Source organism: Taudactylus pleione, unplaced genomic scaffold, assembly GCF_031769625.1.
Source record: "Taudactylus pleione unplaced genomic scaffold, aTauple2 ptg000066l, whole genome shotgun sequence".
Lineage (NCBI taxonomy): Eukaryota > Metazoa > Chordata > Amphibia > Anura > Myobatrachidae > Taudactylus > Taudactylus pleione.
Window position 1 is genome coordinate 33,086,715 of NW_028284468.1, and position 24,035 is coordinate 33,110,749.

Sequence of the window (24,035 nt, forward strand, 5' to 3'; positions counted from 1 at the left end):
ATGGCTACAACAACTTTCCACCACCTCTCAAGCCTAGGTCCACACGAGCAAAGAATATGTTTTCACCCTAAACTGTGCTTGGCAGACCATCCAGGTGCACTCATGCAATACTAAGGTGTTTATCCATTTGTATCATGTGAGCTTTGTATAACTATCTCTAATGCCTTTACAACCATAGCAGCATTTGGTAAACAACATTAGTCACAAACATGCTGTCAGGGCTGGCACTACCATTAGGTAGCTGCCTAGGGTGCTGGACACTAGAAGCTGAGGCTGCCCTACCCTACCACAAGAATAAAGAATCTCTGAAAGACAGGGGCGGTATTGTTTAGCTTTGCCTAGGGCCAGGCATGCAATTGATGTGCCTATTTATAATTTTTCATTGTTTAGCAACCATTTCAGCAGAACACAGTGCCTGACAAACTCATCTCGAAAGTGGAAGTAAATTTCTCCTACAGTCTTTGAATAGTGTACATACTTTTGTGTACAAACAGTACATAGTGTATAAAGGGGACATGCACATTAAAACATGCATAACTGCTCATAGGGCTTGTTACACAGTTTAGCAATTTTTTGCTAATGCGCATGCGCAAAACAGAGAGGAAAGTCTCACTGAGCATGTGCAAGCTTTAGTTTTACCTGGCATTCGCAATGTCTCCGTGATCACAAGGTCCTGAGCAGACCACTGCAATCCATGGGTGTTCCTGGGTGGAGTCGTGGAAGTGGAGGTCGGACTGTGGACGTGTTATGGGAGTTCCAAAGGTCTGTCTGTGCTCGCGGCTCTGTTCCCAATTACAGAACCATAGTCTCAGCGGCCATTTTAGAGAGAAAGTTGACCCGGAATCTGAGTCGCTCAAGACTTACTTGATGAGTTGATGTGTGTCTGATGTTGCATCGATGGTGGTGTGCCCTCAACCCCCGGAGGATCTGCACAATAGGGGACGTGGGTGTAGCAACATGTGCTCAGTCCATCGCACGCTATTCTAAGTAGGGATCGGGAAGCAGCAATGTCAGAAATGTGATGCATCTTCGGGGTTTGATCGCACTTCTCATATGCGATACATTCCAGGGCTTGGATTCTCTGAAGATGGCGTTACCCTATGGCGATCTAATTGCAAATAGATGTGACAGGGATCCACATGTGCAGAAGGACTCAAAAGGGACTTCTGGGTCATAGACCTGGAAGCCACTCATTTGCAAAGGACAGCTCTTATCGGGAGAGCTGTAAAAATCACAGCGGTAAAATACTGTATGCTCATCTCTATTTATTGAGTATATGCAGCTATCACTTGGCAGGTAGCTGTAATATGCAGGTCATGTGTTAGACTATAACCAAGATAAATAGTAAGTGCCGAAGGGAAAACTTTGCCCCAGGAAATGTCAGGAAAAAATACAATGAACAACAAACTACTTCAAAGCTGATAGCTTATAACTTTATATGTTATATAGAGCTACTTGTAGAAGTTTAGTTAGGTAGAATTTTTATTATGAAGCATTAAAAATAAGACAAATCCTCTTTCACTTTTCCTATGCAGTGACATGTATGTTATATTACATGTAATCATCTTGCCTACCCCCCCACCGGACGGCCCACCACCGTGCATGCCACGCCCCAACTTGGCCGACCTGACTGCCCAGGAAACTCGGCAAGTATGCATATAATCAACATGCCTCAAAACAGTCCAGATTTCAATAGGAGGGTATTGATTTGCAAGCCTGTCACACTGTCCCACAAGTCAGCATGTTCGTCCTGATTTGCAGGAAGTTGCGAGGTACAGTATGTCTCCACTCACCAAGTTAAGTGGGTGCCACGTGCAATATAGACAGGTTTGTAAAAGCTTAATCATGTTGATATTGTCGAAGCCAGATAATTGGCTGAGACAGAATCTGTTAAAATTAAAATCTGCACGACGCCATTTTGTGAATGGCCGCCCAATGCCATTTTAGGGAATCACACAATATCAGTACATACGGCGATGTTATTATTTAGCGTAGTGCGTTTCCCACGTAATAGAACAATGCTAAAAGTCCTCATTATATAAGTACATACATTTACTAAAACATATAATATGAACAATCCTGCAAAACACGTACCATGGTGTACTCCACAAACACGTAGATGCACAATGCTAACTAGCATCTTTTTTTAATATCCTTACACATTGCACACTTACATAGAAAGGTTCTGTCGAAGCTGAATAATTGGCTGAGACAAGTTCAGTTTAAAATTTAATCGCGACGACGCCATTTTGCGACTGGCCGCAAGACACCATCTTGTGAATGGCAGCAAGACTCCATTTTAGAAAAGAAAGCTTACACAAGCACCATTTTGTCAAAAATACATAGTACACAATCCACAGTGCAAAATTGCTAAACGTAGCAATTTTGCTACTCACAACGCAAAGTTGCTAAAAAGTAGCACGAACAGCTTTTTCACAATCTTCCCCAAACACCTACCGACGGTGTTTAGCAGACATAAAATAACTTTCCAACACATTAAAATCACCACAGACTTATATTTGAAAAGTAGCAAAGTTGCTAAAAAGTAGCACGAACAGCCTTTTCACAATCTTCCCCAAACACCTACCGACGGTGTTTAGCAGACATAAAATAACTTTGCAACACATACACATACACATGCTCACACACATACACAGAAGCCTTTCCAACTTAGTGCTGGTCGCTAAGTGCCCCACAGACCCTCAAACGCACAACACAATTTAATGTAATTTCTCCCCACATACACATTTAAAAGCAATGGTCCAGCAGCACGAAAGGAATTATTATTATTTGGTTTAATCGCAATGTCAGCATATAAAGAAATGAATGTTTTCTGTAACTATGGTTTAGTAAATGGCAATTGGACCGTGATTGGTGCCGTACTGATCTACTCTGTTCCCACAGCGTTCCGGTGGCATCGGTGAGGAGATCAGAACATGCGGCTATGAAATATGAATGTTAGAAAGAATAACTTCTTGAAATGTTGTATGCCATAGTTAGATTAGATTTATTATGCAGCGGGAAGGTGAACACAATCAGGCTGTTAGAGGCTGGGTTGAGTCTTTGCACTGACCTATGAATTGTACCGTAACGGAAGAAGCAAGAAAAGGAACCAATGAGAACCTGCCAACGTATTCTATTGGATTGCTTATCTCAGTACGGGTATATATGTGAGTGCTCTGAAACGGGATGCCAGTCTGCGGTGTTCCTGTTATGCTGTTTCGACGAAGGTTTCATTACTGATGTCGGTATCTGGTCCCAGAGCGCACGCGTATGTATTGACTGTACCTTATGACCTAATGTTTGTACAATTTAGTTTGCGCTCATTGTTAGATCATAGCGTGGTAACATCTGTACTTTTACCTGAATAATAATCTTTAGCGCGTTGGACCGCTATTCAACTGTCTTAGAGTTTTATTAATGGTATAATTAAACACAGCGCTAATTAGCGACACCTTATGGTTTTAGAAGGTATAGGCAGGTTTTGTCTTAGAGGTTCTAGGCAGGTGAATCTTAGAGGTTTATAGGCAGGAATGTACTAAAGGTTTATTTACGATTCAACAGTTCCCTAGCATTAAGGTTAATATTCAAGGTTTTATTCATTATTAATTATGTAATGAAGCGACTGTATTTAAGATCTCAGGTTTAGTACACGATAAGCAGACCGTGTTTGGTGCTATTCTAAACCACTGTTTATTTGCAGATCTCTGGTTCCATCGGCAGGGAGATCGCAACATGTGTCTGCAAATTATGAATCATAGAGAGTTAGGCATTGAAATGTACTCTGTAATGTAATGTTTATTAGCCAGTTTAGACTTGTTCTTCAGCAGGGAAACACACACAAAGAGAGGGCTGGACCCATACTGTACAAACTGGCCTATGGACTGCATCGTTACAGAAGAAGCAAGAGGAAGAACCAATGGGATTATGCCAACTCGTTCTATTGTATTGCCTATCTCTGCAAGGGTACATAAGCAAGCACCTTGGATCTGGTAGTTAGTCATCTTTTCTGTTGACGGAGGTTTCATAGTTGATGCCGGGATGTGGATCCAGAGCACATGCGTATGTATCGACTGTACCTTGTGATTGTATTATTTGTTTGCGCTAATTGTATTTAGATCACAGCGTGTAACTATCTGCTTTTTGGTGAATAATATCTTTTTGTGCTTTGGAACCACAATTAAAGTCTGGAAAGCAATTATTTCTTGTGCGACTTACAATGCTAAATAGCGACAATTAGGGTGTATAGATCATTAGGTATTCATAATATTAATGTCTTATTAATTATCATATTTTATTTTTAAGGCACTACAAAGTATCCACAGTGCCCTGGGGCAAATATGAGATTTCCAAATAATAGTACTGATGCAGTACTTGTACTACCATCCACAATGCCTGTAGCCCTGTACTGTCGCCATCTCCTAATGGCAGCAACAGATTAATCTAAATAAAATTATGCTTTATTCTTTGAATCTGTTTTTTTTAAATGAATAACATTTTTACACTATTCTTTTAAATAAATACAATCTGCATATCAAAGTTGCTGATATCAGGAGGGTGTTATTATAGTGTTGGGAGGGGCACTGTGGAACAGACAGGGCCATTTCCAGGGGTGGGCGAGCCCCTGTTGACACTGGCCACCAGAGCAGGGAAACAGGGGTGACTTGCGGCAACAGCAGTTCTACCTTTCGGTCCGGGCAGTGCTGTGCTATGGCAATCAGTGGTGTGATATCATAGATGACGCAGCCACCCGAAGACTCCTGGGGCCAGGAGAGGATGTGGCATTGGGACCCCAGGAGTGGAAGCAACAGCGGGGCCCCTGGAGTGGATGCGACAGTGGGGCCCCTGGAGTGGATGTGGCAGTAGGACACCAGGAGAGCATGTGGCATCCGGGAACTAGACTCAACCCCTCAGGCAGCCTCTGCATCTCTGAGGCTGTAGTGCTGCTCTGGCTATTGCTGCCTTGGTTGAGGAAGAGGGAGGGACTGGAAACTCTACTCTGCAGTGCTGCCGACAGGTCAGGTAAGTCTTCTGTGGGGGGCTGGGGGCAACTAGAGTGTGTGGCCATTGTGGGTATTTGTTTTACTGTGGGGGCCATTGTTGTGGGTTTGTTTTTTTACTGTGGGGGGCCAGTGTATTTTAGCACCTTCACCCACCACTCACACCAATGTCACTGTGTTCCCTGTGCACAGACTGCTATGTAGCCTATCCTAACATAACAAAAAAGGTGGAAATGACTTGCGCCCTAGACCGCAGCTTGGTCCTACTCCTAGGAACACCAATCCTAAATAGTCATATACAAGAAGAATTTGGAGTATTTCCCTAAGCGCAGTCTTAATACCAATACTAGAAGCAAATTTCTTGAATGTTCTTTTACAGTGTAGTCTCCCTCAAAATGTTTTCTTTCCCAGCGATAAACTGTAACTGTAACCAAATTACAATACCATATATTCCTTAAAAGGTTTCTTTATACACCACTCCACCATGGGACTTCAGTTCTTCAGTTCATCATTCATACACTTGTCTTAAGGAACAAGGCTCACCTTAAAGCACCTTGCGTCATTCACAAAAAGGTATAGGCACCAGCATTCCTTCAAAGTCATCAACCAAACACTCCTTTTGTTCTTGATAATCAGATGATGTTTATTCCATAACCATGACGTACTTAAAAGTAATAAAACAATCAAAAAATGGTTGGTGGTTGTTCCTATGGAGTATGGACCTTAAGCTAAAACACTTTACTAAAAACCCAGGATAGTAAAGTGCAAATGCTCAGATGGAATATTGGTCCAAAAACGGAAAAAAAACACTTTACCAACCACAGGTGTAATCCCCCAACATCAACGCGTTTCAGACAATATATCCTTCCTCAGGAGCACATTACTATCCAGAGTTTTTAGTCTCATGCTTGGACTAATATAGTATTTAACAACAGCTTATGAAAGCTCACCTGATAAGACTAATGATCATTAACAGATGCTCCAATCATTTTTCCTTGGTGGTGCTATATAAGAACAACCAGTTCAAACTACTGTCACTCTTTCATAAAGCCCTCATATGCTAAGGGTGAAACACGTCAGTAGACCCCGATATCGTCAGCACCCATACCTGTGACAAATACACAGTGGAGTGTTATTGGACACATATAATATTTACCCATCAAAATATCACTGTGTCTGTGTCTGGCTCCGGTGGACACAAGCGGCCAGATCATTTGGAGTACAAGGGAATAAGCGAGGCTGCTGGTGCAGCGCAATTCGTCTCAGGCTGTCGTCTAAAGAGACTTTGGTGACCAGGTTCATCCAGTGCGGCTTAAGTCTGTGACAATGTACGAGGTATTTGTCCATTACATCTCCGGTCATATCCATTAACTGAGAATTATAGACTGCATTGCATGTGACTCTTTACAAACCATTTCTCAAGGATTTCCTATATGAACACAATTCTAAATGGATTAATATTAATATACAGAAGAGCTATATGAGTTCTTTCTACAAAAGAAGACACAAATTAAACTCATTATCTTTTTATTATCAGGCTTTTTTGCGGGAAATTAGTCTAAAGATTAATACTAATCCTAACTCTGATACAAATTGTTATCACTGTATGATATAAAGACCACAGTTAACTATTAGCCTAATTATTATTATCAATACTATATACTGCAGTGAATATGTTGTATATTTTAACTCTTTATATGTGATTAAATTAAGAATTAATTATCTGGAGCCCTGACTGCTGTGTGTTCTTCTGCCATCTCACAATCCAATAGGTTTAATTAATTAGTGCAGTTTTTTTCCGGTGAATAGTATTTGGTTTTGTATTGGGAGTTCACACACCCTCAATATTAGACTTGCAGCTGGTTAATCAATTGGAGAATATATAGATATGGTTAACAATTTAAGCATATAGACAAACTATTGTGGATACACAAGACAGATATCAGCGCCAAGGTCATTGTTTTGTGTTTATGCTATATAAGCTCCTCTTTTCTCATCTTGGGTTCCCTAAAGAAATCCTTACAGATCAGGGGCCTCCATTATGTCCCAAGTACTGGCAGAACTGTGTATGAAGTTGGGAATAGTACGACTGCATACCTCACTAAACCACCCACAGACGGATGGGTTGGTGGAAAGATTTAACAGGACCTTAAAGTCTATGATAAGCTGGGCTGTCGTGGCTAATAAACGGGAGTGGGATGAAGTACTCCTTTACCTCTTGTTTGCCATACGTGAGGTACCCCAATCCTCAACCGGGTTTAGCCCTTTTGAGTTCCTCTTTGGAAGGCAACCAAGAGGCATCCTAGACATCTTGAAGGAAGGCTGGGAACAGCAGAAACTAGAGGAACCAAACGTTGTGGAGTTCATTAGAAAATTATATGAACGACTGTATAAAATAGGGGCCATTGTTCGAGTAAACCTTATAGAGGCCCAAGCGCATTAAAAATGAGCCTATGATACCACAGCTCAGATTAGAAAGTTTCATCCAGGGGACAAAGTTCTAGTGTTGGTGCAGACACAAGAAAGTAAGTTGTTTGCCCATTGGCATGGGCCTTACAAAGTGGTGGAACTTGTAGGACCGGTAAATTACCGTGTCAAGACAGCCAGGAAGGAAACATGCAGAGCAGATATACCATGTCAACTTGCCCAAACCCTGGCAAGAAGAAAGTCCAGACCCTGTACTTGTCGCTAGATCACTGGGATGTTGCACTGGCTCTTTGAGAGATACATTGTCCATGGAGTGGCGGGGAAAAGTACAACCCAGTGTCTGCAAGAAGAAGGGTGTCGGCTGTCACCAAGGAATACGTGCACTTCCCCAAGCTTGGAAAAGCAAAAGGGGGGGATGTGTGGTGAGAGGGGTAGTCTCTCACCTGAATTGCCCACATTCTAGTGGAATCAGCCCCCTCCAAGGGAGGCTGCATTGAAACCTTTGTGTTCTGCATTGGCAGTGGTGGTGTGGAATTCCAGGTCTTCACATTTACACAGACCCAGCTGGAATAATTACTGGAGCACAAGAAGGGTTTAAAACTCTCACATACCTGATGCTCGTTGCTAATGATGCTGGATAAGCTAGCCAGGCCATAGGCTGAGGGTGGTGGTTAGCATTAGGGTGCCAGGACCTGGAGGTCCACAGACATTAGCACAAGGAGTGCTGAGACATTTACTTTTATGTTGTTTGCTTAATTTTTGTGTGTCCATGCCTAACCTCACGTATGCGAAGGTGCAGTGTCTGCTACCATTAAAAAGACACTGCTTTACCAAGTACCTGCCTATCTGGAATCCTCATTTCAATACCCCATATTACATGCTATCTATATGCAGATCTGTGTGTATATGTATATATATATATTAATATGTATATATATCTATATACACACTGTGTATGTGTGTGTATATATATGTATGTATATGGGTGTATATATATAAAATTTTGTCTATATATATGTATATATATATATGTATACACATATATATATATATATATACACCCCTTCCCATCACTAGCTACTCCCCTGCTGTGCTGGTCACACCACTGTGGCAGCACATTGTAGGCCCTTTGTCAATCAATTTCAGCTCCAGGCTCATGTGGACCTTAATCTGGTACTGGCCCCACAAAAGCGTCTTTCTTTTTCATCTCTTTGGAATTACATGTTTGGTACATTTGATTCTGGGCATACCACCAACCTTAGAGGGACAACTTACACCAAATATAGGGACTAAATACCCACTTATTGTTGGTTTACTACATTTTTCTCTGGTTTAAACTATTCACAACCAGATCTTGTGCAGAATCATCCTGCTTTCCTGACTTATGCAAGTCATAACCCACAGAACCTCCTCTACTCTTTGGTAATTCTTTCCTCTTAATGTTCTCCTCTGATTCTGTGGGTTTCCTCCAGGTGCTCTGGTTTCCACACAGTCCATAAACATACTTGTCTGTCAATTGGCTGCTTACAAAAGTAGCCTGTTGTTTGAGCATATTTGTGTGGTACAGAATTTAGGGGGAAATGTATCAAATTGTCTAAAGAGTAGCAACCAATCAGCTTCTACCTATCATTTAACAGAATGTACTCTTTGGTAATTCTTTCCTCGGCATGTTTTTAAAATATTCAAATTGCCAATGTTAGTTGTTGCTATGTAGAAATCCCTTTGTGTTTCATCATTCCATATCTGTGGGATGAGTTCAGTGCCTACAACAAAAATTGATCCATTATTTTTTCAGAGACACTAGACACATCTCTGGTGGAGTGTTCAGTGCCCTAATGTGTGTCACATGACATCTCTATTTAGGATTTTTAAATGTAGAGAGGTGTGAAAAAAACATCCAAATGGATACCATTGCATGAAAGCTGAAGGCCTATTTTTCTAAGTAGTTACTATAAAAGACATTGGAACATGCGGCACCTTTTTAATGGGGATGTAGTCAACTGACAGGCGGGTGCAAAGCCGCCGATCTAAATACCGTTGCTGATATCCTGACAAGAGAGTTAAGATAGGTGTCGAAATGCCGATACCTATCTTAATCCTGACACCGGAACACAGATGGACCAGTTAGTGGGGTTAGCATTAGGTTTTTGAGGAGGAGGTTAGGGTTAGGCACCCCTAGTGGGGAGGGTTAGGGTCAGGCACCACTGGGGTTGTTAGGTTTAGGCACTAAGTGGGGAGGGTTAGGTTTAGGCACGAAGGAGGGGGACTTAGGTTCAGGAACTAATGGGAAGGGTTATGGTGTGGGGTGAGGTGGGTTAGGGTTAAGCTACCAGAAGGGAAGATTAGGGTTAGGGGGAAGAGTAAGTATACTTACCCGACCCCTGTCGGGATACCAACCATCGGGATGCTGCTGTCGGTATTCTGGCAGGAGGCATCCCGATAACCGGCTTTTCATGCTAATTCCATTTAATGCTGCTCTGCATTGCAGAACAGCATTGAATGGGACATAACTCCCAAATGTGTGACCCTCGGGGTAAAGCTGTTCCGATGTGAATACTAGGACAAAGCCCTCAAATCCAGACTTCAGGCCCCGTCTCTCTCAGCCAATGAACGGCTCCCTCCATTTAAGTCAATGGTGGGAACCGCAGAATAAACTTTAGTAACCCTGAGGCTCTCCATTCAGATGAACAGTGGTTGAGCTAGCAAAATATGCTACAGATGTAGCAAAATTTAAATTGATATTTCGCATATCATTCGTTCATCTCAATAGCAATATATGCTTGGCATAAATGGCATAATTACACCATAGCATGATTTTGGCAGTGTTACAGTATTATATTTATTGTTTTATAGCGCAACAAAGTACATACACAACTCCTAATTAAATGCTAAATAATTATTTTCAAGGAAATTTTATGGTAGCACTACTGCTTTCAAGGTCACGTAGAATGACAAATACAATCAGTTATAAATTAACATGATACCACATACCTGTTGTACATTATTAATATATTTTAAGATCTCCCATTTGGGTATCTGGTCAGATGGTTCGACAGTAGCCAACACTACAATGTTGACATGGTTTGACATGTCGACAGTCACCATGTCAACATTTTCAGAATGTCGACATGTGCATATTGTTGACATCTTAGTGCCTCCATGTGAAATGTTGACATTCTGAGGATGAAATACATACAACACTTAAATGGTTTTTAAGCACTTGTAAATTGAAATTGCCTAATGAGCAGACAAACAAACAAATGACATATACATATGTTTATAGTCTTTTAAGACTAGGGATCTATTTACTAAGCAGTGTTAGGAGACAGAGTGAAAAGTGATAAGAAAGTGATAAGGTGCTAGCCAATCAGCTCCCCAACTGTCAGTTTTCAAACACAGCCTGTGAGATGACAGTTGGGAGCTGATTGGCTATCACTTTTCACCCTGTCTCTTAACACTGCTTAGTAAATAGACCCCTAAGTGTAGGGTTGGTGGCTTGGCGGTGGTTCCCAGTATACTCCGCAAGTAACAGTCCTTATAAACACTCCTGCCCTATCTGTCCCTTACTATACCTGAGGATCTCCGAAGTTAGCGATCTTCTCCCTGTTACACGGGGTGCTTCCCTTCCGGGTCTCGGCTCCACGTGTGGCGCTCAGATGTTACGTCAGCCGCCAGGTGTAGTGTGGGCTTAGCAGTGGGGTGTTTTCGGCGTGACTCCAATCTCTCCTACTTCTCCAACGCATTTCGGACCTCACTGGGTCCTTTATCAAGGACAACACTGCCTGAGGAAGTGGCCAGGTGCTGTGAAACGTGTCCCAGTTTTAAGTGAGAATTTTCTTTTCTTTTATGCTTTATTTTTATTCCTGATTTATAACTTGTGATACTGTGTTTTTAAATAATGTTTTAATTATTGTATTTTTAATTATTGCTCTAACCATTGTAGTTTACAATAGCAAAATCAATTGTGTTATTTTTAAATTTAGTTTATCCATTACAATAGTGAGTTGTATTATGATGCCATTAATCTAACTAATAAATCATTTGATTATTGATTATCAATGTTTTGTTGGCCATCCCATATTTGCCAATTGCAGCCCATATTTCATGTTTGGATAAGAGGGTGTTTGACCACTTATATCTTAAGTGATGACACTGGGCCTGATTCAGAGATTAACGCAAATGCCATCGCATCTGTGATTTCTCATGGATCGCAATTACAAAAATATGCTAATAACTCCCTCGCCACCCACAGCTTAGAGACGCCCACTGAAAGCATCTCACATACGCCAGTGTCACACAAAACTGGAAACATCAAATGCAAATCAAGCAACCATCAGCCTTCTTAATAAGTCTAAGATGCCGCAGAGACAGCGGGTCTCCAGACACACAGAACTTTCCTGCTAATTTATGGATGCCCAGAAGAAAGTGTTTAAACAGTCTAACACACCTGCATTTTTCTAACCACTTCCCATTACCTCCCCAAACACTTACATGCATGTGCAATAGCAAACAATCGCTCAATCTGTGTAAATATCAGCACTGCATACATCAGGGCCGGTGCTAGGGTGTTCGGTGCCCCCCTGCAAACTTTAAATTTCTGCCCTCCATCCCTTTTTTTATAATGGGAGAGCACGCACACCGCCCCGTGCCCACCGCTGTCACCACATTGCATTGCCCCTGGCATCCATCTCTTTATCAGGCCCACTACCTTTAACAGGAACAACTAATTCAAACCTTTGGCTCCAAGCTATAAAAGAGTTGTTTCACAAATATTATATATTTACCAGATGGAATGCCCAGGTGGTTAAGTTCTCCATTTGCCACATGGATAGATTTTAATGTGCAGGACCCAGCAATATGAAGTAACACTATTGTCCTGGTATAGAAGAATTACCCTGTAATGAATATGGATGTGCGCCGACCCCCGTGTTTTGGTATTGGTTTTGGATCTGTATCTCCTTCGTGTTTTGGATCTGGATTTGGTTTTTCCAAACCTTGCCTTGCGTGTTTGGTTTTGGTTTTGGATCTGTATTTTTTTTTTTTAAATTGATAAAAACTGTTAAAATCACACAATTTGTTTTTTTTTTTGTTCCTTCAGTTTCCAGTCAATTTTGACCACCTCACAGCTCACAATATTGTTTTCATCCAGATTAGGCCCATAATTTGCTCCAAGGTAGCTGGCTGACTAAGCTAAGCAGCAGCAGTGGGTGGCACAAACATGTGGCAGTTCAACTTCCAACATGGCACATCAGGAAACAAATGTTTTTATTATTCAAGAGGCCTGAGGGAGCTGCAGTATGTATGTAGTTAAAGGCAGGGAAAGGAAGGGTTCATTCGTAGTAAACTTAATTAAACATTTTTATTCCAAAGCAAATTTATAAGGGGGGAAGGGAGGCATTTACAAGAATTATAAAACATATATTTAAATCATTCACACCAGTCTTTGCCCCAGAAGAATCCTTGAGCACTATGCCTGCTGCTGGGAGAGGATCTTCATCCCAGAAGGGGACCAGGAAGACTACTAGTAGTAGTTTAAAAAACAATTGACTGTTAAACAATCATTTGCAAGGGGGAGCAAGTATGACAGCAATCACCCAGTTGCACAGTGGATCACTGATGCCATAACATCTAAGCTGGTATTAGATGTGTGTCCAATATCTGCCAATAATGCAGTGGGTTTTAGACAGTTAATTGAGTTCCTGTGTCCCCACTACCAAATCCCATCTAGATTCCACTTCATTAGAAAATCAATTCCCAGCATGCACAGGGAAGTTAAAAAAAATTAATTAGTGCCCTCCAAAATCCCATTGTACCCACTGTCCACTTAACCACAGATATGTGGACAAGCAGAACAGAGCAAACACAGGATTACATGACTGTAACAGCCCACTGGGTGGGTGTATTGCTTTCAGTGGCACCAACAGCAGCACCAACATCTAAGAAACAGCAGCTCATTCAGAGGCAGGCTACTCTGTGTATCATCGGTTTCACTAAGAGGATTACTGCTGACAACCTTTTAGAAAAACTCAGGGAAGTCATTGCAAAATGGTTTATGCCGATTGGACTCTCCTCAGGATTTGTGATTTCTGATAACACCGCCAATATACAGCTTGGTGAATTCCAGCATGTCCCATGTTTTGCTCACGCAATCAACTTGCTGGTGCAAATTTTTTTTCAAATTGACAGGGCCGTGCAGGAGATGCTCTCTGTGGCCTGAAAAATTTCTGGACATTTTCGCCATTCAGCAGGCGCATGTAGAAAATTGCAGAACCTACACGAAATGTTGAATTTGCCCTGCCACCAGCTGAAGCAAGAGGTAGTTACTAGGTGGAACTCCAGCCTTTATATGTTTTAGCAGATGGAGGAACAGCAAAAAGCCATCCAAAGCTACACAGCGAACTATGAAATAGGAAGAGGAGGGGGAATGTACCTTACTCAAGCTCAGTGTGTCATGATTGGTGTCTGCGAGTTACCTGTCTCAGGTGGTGATCGGATTTCAACGGAGGCCAGCATGACTGGAATCACAGATAATGTAAATAGCTCTATTTACAAGACTTGGGTAGCAGTGAAAACTGCCTTTGATGATAAATGACAGGAACTGGAGGGACCGGACTGGGACCGGCAGGAAGACTTGTTGAATTGAACTGATGAGCTTGGAACTTGACTCTGGACTGGAACAACGTGGACTGAACTGATGAGCTTGGAACTTGACTCAGTACTGGAATGACGTGGACTGAACTGTTGAGCTTGGAACTTGACTCAGGACTGGAATGTGACAATGGCTGAAGGGAAGTCAGGTAATGCTGAGACGAGGGCTAAACAGGGTAATCTGGAATTACTATGACAAAGGCTAGAACTCAGGTGCAGGCTGGACAGGATAATTGGAAATAACAGGTTTCAGGAAGGAATGGGTAGGTTTGGGAATTTGCAGGCTGGACAGGATAATTGGAAATAACAGGTTTCAGGAAGGATTGGGTAGGTTTGGGAATTTGCAGGCTGGACAGGATAATTGGAAATAACAGGTTTCAGGAAGGAATGGGTAGGTTTGGGAATTTGCAGGCTGGACAGGATAATTGGAAATAACAGGTTTCAGGAAGGAATGGGTAGGTTTGGGAATTTTAGGTTCAGGGAGGGAATAGGTAGGTAACAGGGGCAGGAGTTGATCCACAGCAGGAAGCAAGGCAGGGTAACACGATGCAGGTTTACAGAGTGCCAGGGACCAACCAGGAGTAGGACTAGCAGCAGAGCACAGGCCAGGTATTGCTGTAACAGGACGTCTGGATGCCAGGTATTACTGTAGCAGGATTTCGGGATGCACCAGAGATTGCTGTCAGCAGGCTTACTGGATTGCCAGGCTTGGCTGTAACAGGTTTTCTGGAAGCACCGGGGGTTGCCGCCAGCAGATTTACTGGATTGCCAGGTACAGCTGAAACAGGTTTTCTGGATAGCGCCAGGGATTGCTGTAGCAGGTTACAGGGACAGACTTGAATGCATGAACCATACACCACAGGAAGACGAGATGTTCAGGCCCAGAATGCTATCAGGAGAGGATATATATACCATGGGTCTGGCAGCAATTGGTGGATACGGACAGGTGGTCTGGTAGTAGCATTCTGAGTGGTGGAAGGCACAACATGCAGAGGGAGTATTCATCTCTGCAGCTCTGAGAATGAGAACCACACCTGTGATTCCAATCAGGGCTAGCAGTGCTCACAGACAGAGGAGAGACCAGGTGCAATAATCAGAGCAAATCCTCCAGGCAAATTACACACACAGATCCATGGGGAAGCTGACAGGGGTAAGTCCCAAGGCAAAAAGGTGACAACTAGACAGGGTCATGACACAGTGGAGTCACCTGTGAAGTGAAATCAGACATTGCCAGCTTGAGTCAGGTAATTCCCCTAATTATATTGTTGGAAAATCAGGTTGAGAAACTGAAGGAGGAGCTGAAATGAGGCGATTCCACTAAGTATGTCGGACTTGTAGATCATGTCTTTTATTCGCTTCACCAGGATCCAAGGGTTGCCAGAATCTTTCAATACATTTTGGAGCCTGTGCTCGATCCTGGGTTTAAGTCATATGCCGTGTCTTCCCAACAAACACAGATAAGAAGAGATGCAAAGAGCTGTTGTTAAGCAATTATCAGCTCAAGTGGCACGTGATGCAGCAATGGCTTCTCCTTCAATTTCTTCAGCAAGTGCATCTGCCAAGAAAAAACTAAACTTTCCCAAAAGACCCACTGGTGATGCAAAGGAGTCAACACAACCAAGTTTTGACATCTGGTCGAGTCTAAAAGAATTGTCTACAATTAATGAGACCTCCACCATGACTCCATCTGATATGGTCACCATTCAAAGAATGCTTGAGGACTATTTTAAAATTTTTAATGATAGCATCCAAATAGGCCTGTCAGACAGTCCGTTTGACTACTGGTAAGAAAAAAAAGGCAATTTGGAGGCCCTTTCACAAAATGGCTTTGCTTTCATTAGCCTGTCCACCCTCCAGTGTGTACTCAAAAAGAGTCTACACTACCAGGAACCTTGTCAGCGATTAGCGCAGAAGGCTACTTCTTCAAAATGTGGAAAAGATGATGTCCATCAAAATGAACTACAAATTCTACGAGGAAGACCTTTACCGCCAGTTAAGTAAAAAAATTACAGAGGCACTTGTAATGGTGGATTCCAGCAGGGACAAATTAATATTGTGTGAAGATGATGTACACACTGATGAGGGTGAGGAATCGGATGATGATGGCGACAACATCTTGCCTCTGTAAAGCTAGTTTGTAAATGTAGAGATCATTGAAAAGGTCAGCTGCACATGGGAAGCTTGTTTAGTGGGGGCCTAAAACAAACCAATCGCTTCATGATTGAGGATATTGGTGATGAAGGTATTGGTGGTGAAGATGGCAGGTGCCTGGATCTAGCAGAGAGAAGGTAGCTAGCTGACACTGGTCTGCTTGTTGTTACTTTTTTAGCCAAAATTTCTGAATTTTGCAAACACTTTTTTGATGGATGCGCTGCAGATGACGTAACAGGAAGGAGGTAACTAGATAGTTATGGTCCCTACCTTTATTTACTCTGGCTTTACAAAGGGTACAAATGGCTTGACAATTGTTGTCTGGATTTCGGTAGAAATTATTCCACACATAAGAAGTGGGGGTTTTTTTGTTATGCCCAAGCATGACAATGGGCTATTCCTTATAATGGGCAACAACTGTTTCCACTGGTACCTGATTTACACAAACCAAATCCTCTTCATCAACATCATCATCATCAACATCCTTATTAGCATCAGCTACACAAATATCCTCCTTATACTGGTGCACTTCCACAGAAGCATCCTCGATTTCTATGTCAGCATGTTCACTTGTGCTGCTCATCCCCACATTTGCAGAGGACACACAAGTAGTGGAAGAAGGCTCCTCTTTGAATACAATATTGGAACATTCAGGCTCACAGATGGCAGCTGCCGACACACTTAGACTCTCCTCAGGAATTTGTGACATTTGTAAGCACGTAGTTAGTTCCAGTGCCTTAACGATTTTGATTTTTTTTAATGTTTACAGATAGAAGGGCTTACATCATCATAAGAGGCAGAACCACCAGTCATAAATAAGGCCTTAGCCTTTCCTTGCCACTTAGTTTGGTAAAAGGCATATTGCCAATTTTATGTCTTTCTAAAGATAACTTTCCCTTTGTTGTTTTTTTTCTTTACCACTGTAAAAGATTGCTTCTTTGATTTTAGGTGCCCTGACCCAAGCCCTGTATGCCCTTGGGCATTGGCTTTAGTAGATGACATAGACAGGCTAGTATCATCATGACTGGTGGCACTGGCTGCAGCTGCAGCACTAGTATGTGGTTCCTGTTCTCCTCTCAACTGATCATTCTCCATATCTACAAACATGAACGAAGTGGGGTACAGAACACACATCAATTTGTGCCAATTTTAAATATTACACTGCAGTATCAATAACCTACAGTGTCACAATATTTTTATGAATATTACACTGCTGTATTACTGACTGACAGCGTCACAATGCTTTTTATGAATTTTACACTGCAGTATCATGAACCTACAGTGTCACTCACAATATGGTCAGCAGAGTCACAGTGCTTTGGATACATGGGGGGGTACAGTAAACAGCACCACAGTGTGGAGTACAGCACAAAATAAAATATTTGTAACTTTTTTTTACTCATTATTTTATTTAATTTTTTACTTTTTTTTACAGCCCGTGGACGGACAGCACACCCCTGGATGGACAGCACACTGGATGGACAGCACAACCCTGGACAGCACACCCTTGATGGACAGTACAGCAAACCCCTGAATGGGCAACACAGCTCCCTGGATTGAGCATAGCACACCCTGCCTGGATTGGGCAACACAGCCCAGCACAGCAAATCCCTGGATGGGCAACACAGCCCCATTGACAGAGCACAGCACACCCCTGCACACCCATGGATTTGACAACACTGCCCTCCCTCAATGGAACACAGCACAGCACAGCCGCACAGCCTAGGAGTCAGCAAGCAAATGGCACCGATCACTGCAGGGAGGGACTTATATACAATACAAAATCTGGCAAGAATCTGACAGCCGGAGGACGACGTTTTGCCTCACTTTGGATTTTGAGTCAGGCGGGAAAACTAGAGTCTGACTCGAATCCTACTCAGATCCCCTATGTTCAGGTGGGTCCGGTTTTCAGAGAACCGGACCCACTCATCTCTAGTAATGAATAGCTCTGCTTGATGAGATTAGATACACCAAACCCTGACCTTGGTTTATGTAATGCTCAATGAGCAAAGAGAACAGCCTTGAATAGCCAGGGATGACTTTCTTCAGCATCAGATCTCATGCTGCCATATGTCAACAGCAGTAGCAAGCCTGTATCCTCCGCCTCCGCCCGGGTACAATAAGCAGTGAGCGGTAATGTATTTCTTTAGTGTTTGAGCTCACGCCTCCATATGTCAATGGCAATAGCAAGTCCTTATCCTCCGCCTCCACCTGGGTACAATAAGTTGTGAGCGGAAATGTATGAGCTTGTGGTCAACAAGCAGTTAGACAAATACATGGGCAGCAGTTTTAGCCATCTCATCAAGAACAGCTATTCATTACAGGGTAATTCTTCTATACCCGGTACCATGCGAGAGCTACAACTGCTGTCTTTTCTTAAGGTGGTGATGGGCAATAGGTGAGAATAACTTGTCTCTGTCACTTGCATTACTACACTCCTTCCAGTGGGGCCTCCTTCTCCTGTAGGGCATCCAGCAAATTCCATCCTGTCTAGTCCCTTGGTCTGTCTTTGATCCTGCAGCCTGGGATAATTGCCTAATTAATATGAAGATTTTATAAGATTCCTCAATGGATCGGCGATCATCGATGGCCACCGATTGACATTTCCAATCGGCAGTTCCGGTCAGATCTGGAAAATGGCCGCCTGATTTATGGGGCTGCTCACTTCCTTCTGAGCCAGTTCATTATGTCAGAAACACCATGTCAGATGACCGTGGCAGACTCCTGCTTCAGTACCCTAGTTTCTGACTACAACTGGTATTCTGTGCTCTGAGTTTTGCATTTTTCACTGCATCCTGCCATTATACCCTAAGGTTTGCTCATTTCTGTTGCATAGGCTCTGCGTTATCTACAAATATCCTGCATTCTTCTAGTGCCTGTGTTACTTGCAAGAAGCCTGAATTCTCTTAGTGTCTGTGTTTATTTGCAAGTATACTGCATTCACCTATGCATTCTGCTGTACCCAGATCCTAGGGTACCTACACTTGTCAGCACAGTCCAGGTCATTACTTTTAACGCCTCAGTTTTACCTGCATTAACCATTACAATCTGGGACTCTATCTAATGCATTTCTGCTTACTATGGACACTGTTATCTTTGAAAGCTGCCTACTTAAGCTGGCCATACACCAGACCAACTTTCCTCCAACTTCCCAACTGACCAACCGTCCAACTTGTCTGTTCAATTAAAACACTGCCCCACACACTAAACCAACTTTTTGATCAGACCAGCCAACTTCTCTCCAACTTGTGATGTCACAGAAGTAGGCAGACAGTGGGCCTGATTCTGTAAGGATTGTAATTGCAAAGCTGCACTGCTGAATCAGGCCCAGTGTCTGTTTACTTCTGCATGTTTTGAATAAATAGGATAAAGGTGGCTGTTAGGGTACAGAGAGAGGTCAGAAGGAGGTGGGTGAGGTTAGGATGCTGGGTAAGGGGGAGGTGCAGTGCCTCTTGTACAGGATCGGGGATCTGAGATGCAGTACAGTTACAGGATAGTTAGGGCAGCATAGTACAGTACAGGGCAATATAATAAAAAGTGATTAGGGCAGCACAGTACAGTATAGCAGAGTGGTACAGGGGAGGCTGTGCTGTTTATCTAGGTGGGGGTTGCAGACAGGGGAGACTGTGCTTCTGTTTTGGGGGGAAGGGAGGGTTGAGGAGAGGGGAGACCTAAAACTACCTGGCTGCTAACAAAACTCTGCAGCTGTCTGCATAGAGCCTGAGCATAATGTCAGGACTGCGACTATTTCAGTACATAAAGATAGATTACTTTTTCCAAAGTTCCTTTGTGGTCATTGGAGGAGCTAACCTTACTCTCTTGTTTTTTTTCACATACAGGTAATAGAGAGTTGAAGTGATCATCTGTTTCCAAGGTGTTGTCAGGTTGTGGGATTCCTAAATTGCTCATTATTTCAAACCTGATTCCATTTGGGTCACATGCTCTGAGCTTCCTATGGATCACAGATCTCTAGTATAAAGCCTGTTACTAACTGTGTCTCAGTGTCTGTGTAACGTTACTTTCAGGTCTTTCTTGGACTCCTGCCAGATCCCTGCTGTGCCTGTGGGTTGCTGTATCCCAGCAACCCACAGGCACTTTGCATATCTTCGCTCATGTTACAGCGAAACTTCTGATACCAGTTACCAGCTGCACTACAGAGCTCAGCATAGTCATTCCCTAAGTATTGCTTTTTGCTCCACTGCCGTGGTTTCACCTTTTGCTGCACTATTTTTTGCCTGTTGCCTCTCACTCCTGTGGACATTGAACCCATCTTCGTTAATCGTTGTCAACTGCACGTTACAGTTATCATCACCACATCGCGGGGCTCAACCCCGCTCCGGATTCTAGTTACACCGCAGGGCTCAACCCTGTTCCGGAACCACCCTGCTTCACAGGGCTCAACCCTGCTTCGACCTCACCACATCACAGGGCTCAACCCTGCACCGACCTCACCGCATCACAGGGCTCAACCCTGCTCCGGCCTCATCGCATTACAGGGCTCAACCCTGCTCCGACCTCATCGCATCATAGGGCTCAACCCTGCTCCGACTTCACCGCATCACAGGGCTCAACCCTGCTTCAACCTCACAGCATCACAGGGCTCAACCCTGCTCTGTCTTTCACTGCATCACAGGGCTCACTCTGCTCCAGATCTCCATCACTACAGGGTTCCACCCAGGTGAAGCTCCTCTATACCATCCTGAGGTGTTAGCCTCATACTGGACTCAGGGTTCCCTACCATATTAACTTTTCTGTGTTAAAGACTATATGGGGGGTTTTCTCCTATACTCATTATTGCTTATGTGAACCTTAGTGTTGTTGAGATTTTATGTGAGATGTTGCTATTATATTTCTCCTGTGAATAAATTCTATTTACTTTTATTCTGTGCTATCGAGATTTCATGAAAAGGTAATTCCTAAAGCCACCCCAGTTTATTGTGCCTAGTAGGCCTGCCTCCTCCTAGGAGTCTCAAGTGTCGGCAGCCGTGACAGTTTGCACAGACCTAAAAATGAATCCGGATCTGGAACAGGCTACTGGGGTACAGGTTCTTCAGGGTTTGACCACTTGTTTGGAAGTACAGGAAAACACTCAAGTTCAAGTTTTGCAATGTCTACAGGATCTTTCCACACGTCTTGATACACTTAAGATTTCTGTTGCAAGTACATCTGGGGTTTCTGCTTCTCATTTACATTTACCGACTACTACCTCTTATGATGGTAATCCAAAAACATGTAGAGGATTTCTCAACCAATGTGAGATTCATTTTGAATTGTTACCTCAAAGTTTTACCACCTCTCGTGTTAAAGTTGCTTATATTATGTCATTATTGTCTGGTGCTGCTCTTGAGTGGGCCTCTCCTGTACCTGTATGAGAGAGAAATGATGCCTTAATGTCTAATTACCAAGCTTTCGTTTCTACTTTCAAAAGGATATTTGACGAACCTGGAAGATCAGTGGCCACGTCTGTGGATATTTTGCGAGTAAAGCAAGGAACAGCTCCAGTTGGTCAGTATGTGGTTTGTTTTCAAACTATAGCCACAGAACTTAAATGGAATAATGAGGCATTAAGAGCAGGAAATTGGAATGGTCTCTCTGAGAGTCTTAAAGATGAGTTGGTGACTCAGGATCTTCCTGAGAATTTGGATGAGTTAATTTCATTGACTATTTAAATTGATCTGCGTATGCGAGAATGAGGGGATCAGAGGAGTCGCTCTGAGTGTTCTAAAAGTTCTCTTCCCCAGTCTTGCTCTTTTCATAGTACATCTGATGAGCCTATGCAAATTAATAAAGCTAAATTGTCTGAAGTTGAGAAGCAACATAGGAGGCATTCTAATTTGTGCTTGTATTGTGCATTCTCAGAACATTTCTTGGCTAAATGTCCAATAAGGCCGGGAAAACGATCGTCCCTAGTTGATGGAGGGGAAGTCAAACTGGGGCTATTTTCTAAAGTTTCCCTCAAAAAGGATTGTTTCATTTCTGTGAGCATTCCTGACTTTGGTTCTTCGTGTCAAAAGTTTTCTGCATTGCTAGATTCTGGAGCAGCTGGCAAATTTATTTCATTGTCTTTGGTTCAGAAATTAAAAATTCCTGTTGTCAAATTAACCCGTTCTTTTTCCCTTTCTGCAGTTACTGGGACTAGAATTTCTAATGGATATGTTACGCATCAAACAAAGTCTAAGTTGAGGGTAGGAGCTTTGCATGAAGAAAGTTTAGAGTTTTTGGTATTACCTATTTCTATGTATGATATAGTTCTTGGTTTACCATGGTTAACGCTTCATAACCCTCATATTGATTGGACTTGTTCTCAAATTCTTTCTTGGAGTCCTAAATGCAAATTAAATTGTTTGATTCCTGTGGTACGATTGGCTGAAGTGAAAGCAGATGTTTCACTTTCTCTCCCACAGCCTTATCATGAATTTGCTGAAGTCTTTTCTGAGCAGGCGGCAGACGAACTTCCACCACATCATCTCTGGGATTGTCCTATTGAACTCATTCCTGGTAAAATGCCACCCAAAGGTCGAGTATACCCTCTCTCTGTTCCTGAGACTCAAGCCATGTCAGAATATGTGCAAGATAACCTACAAAAGGGGTTTATCAAGCCTTCTTCATCTCCCGCTGGAGCGGGCTTCTTTTTTGTAAAGAAAAAAGACGGAGGTCTTTGTCCATGTATCGACTTTAGAGGTCTAAATGAGATCACAGTAAAAAATAAATATCCTTTTTCTCTCATTGAATTGTTTGACAGAGTTAAGGGGTCTCGACTGTTTACTAAACTTGATCTAAAGGGAGCTTACAACTTGATCCGAGTTAAAGAGGGTGATGAGTGGAAAACTGCGTTTAATACACGAGATGGCCATTATGAGAATCTCGTCATGCCATTTGGTTTATGTAATGCTCCTGCGGTGTTCCAGGAGTTTGTGAATGAAATTTTCCGAGATATACCTTCAGTTTGTTATTGTTTATCTTGATGATATTTTATTTTTTTCCAGGAATCTTTCTGATCATCATACCTAGGTTAAAGAGGTATTAAGTCGTCTTCGAGCTAATAAGCTTTATGGTAAGATCTCCAAGTGTGTTTTTGAAGTCCCAGTGGTACCCTTTTTGGGGTATATCATTTCCAGTTCTGAACTTCAGATGGACCCTGAGAAGTTAAAGGCTATTCAAGATTGGGTTTTGCCCACTTCATTAAAGTCTATTCAGAGATTTTTAGGCTTTGCCAATTATTACAGAAAGTTTACCAAAGGGTTTTCAACGATTGTAGCTCCAATTACTGTTATGACAAGAAAAGGGGCTAATCCCAAAGTGTGGTCCCCAGAGGCACTGGATGCCTTTCAGACTCTCAAAGATGCTTTTTCTGTGGCCCGCATTCTAGTTCAACCTGATGTTGAGAAGCCATTTATGCTAGAAGTTGATGCCTCCACTTATGGAGTTGGGGCTATTTTGTCTCAAGTGGCTGCAGATGGGAGAACAGTATCTTGTGGATTCTTTTTACTAAAGTTTTCTAGTGCTGAGAGTAATTACTCCATCGGGGACCAAGAGCTATTAGCTACTAAGTTAGCTTTGGAGGAATGGAGATATTTATTAGAAGGTGCAAAGCACCCTGTTGCAACAAATTTTTATGGTCTGTAAAAATAGTATTTGAAAACTGCCCATTGTCTGAACCCACGACAAGCTCGATGGGCACTCTTTTTTTCTCATTTTGATGTTGTCCTCAGGTATCGTCCAGGTTCATTGAATAAACAGGCAGATGCACTTTCACGCTCAATGTTGGAAGAGAAAGAACAAAATGAGGATCAAAGGTACCTTATAATA

General features: G+C 42.6%; 1 long non-coding RNA gene across 1 annotated transcript in view; it reads left to right on the forward strand.

Annotated features, from left to right (window-relative positions):
- Positions 1-18,043, forward strand: part of LOC148534569 (uncharacterized) — a 104,261-nt gene extending 86,218 nt beyond the window's left edge. The window contains exon 4 of the long non-coding RNA XR_015877649.1: positions 17,662-18,043. This is a non-coding gene — a long non-coding RNA (uncharacterized LOC148534569). The remainder of the gene's footprint in view (positions 1-17,661) is intronic.
- The last annotated feature ends 5,992 nt before the right edge of the window (positions 18,044-24,035 follow it).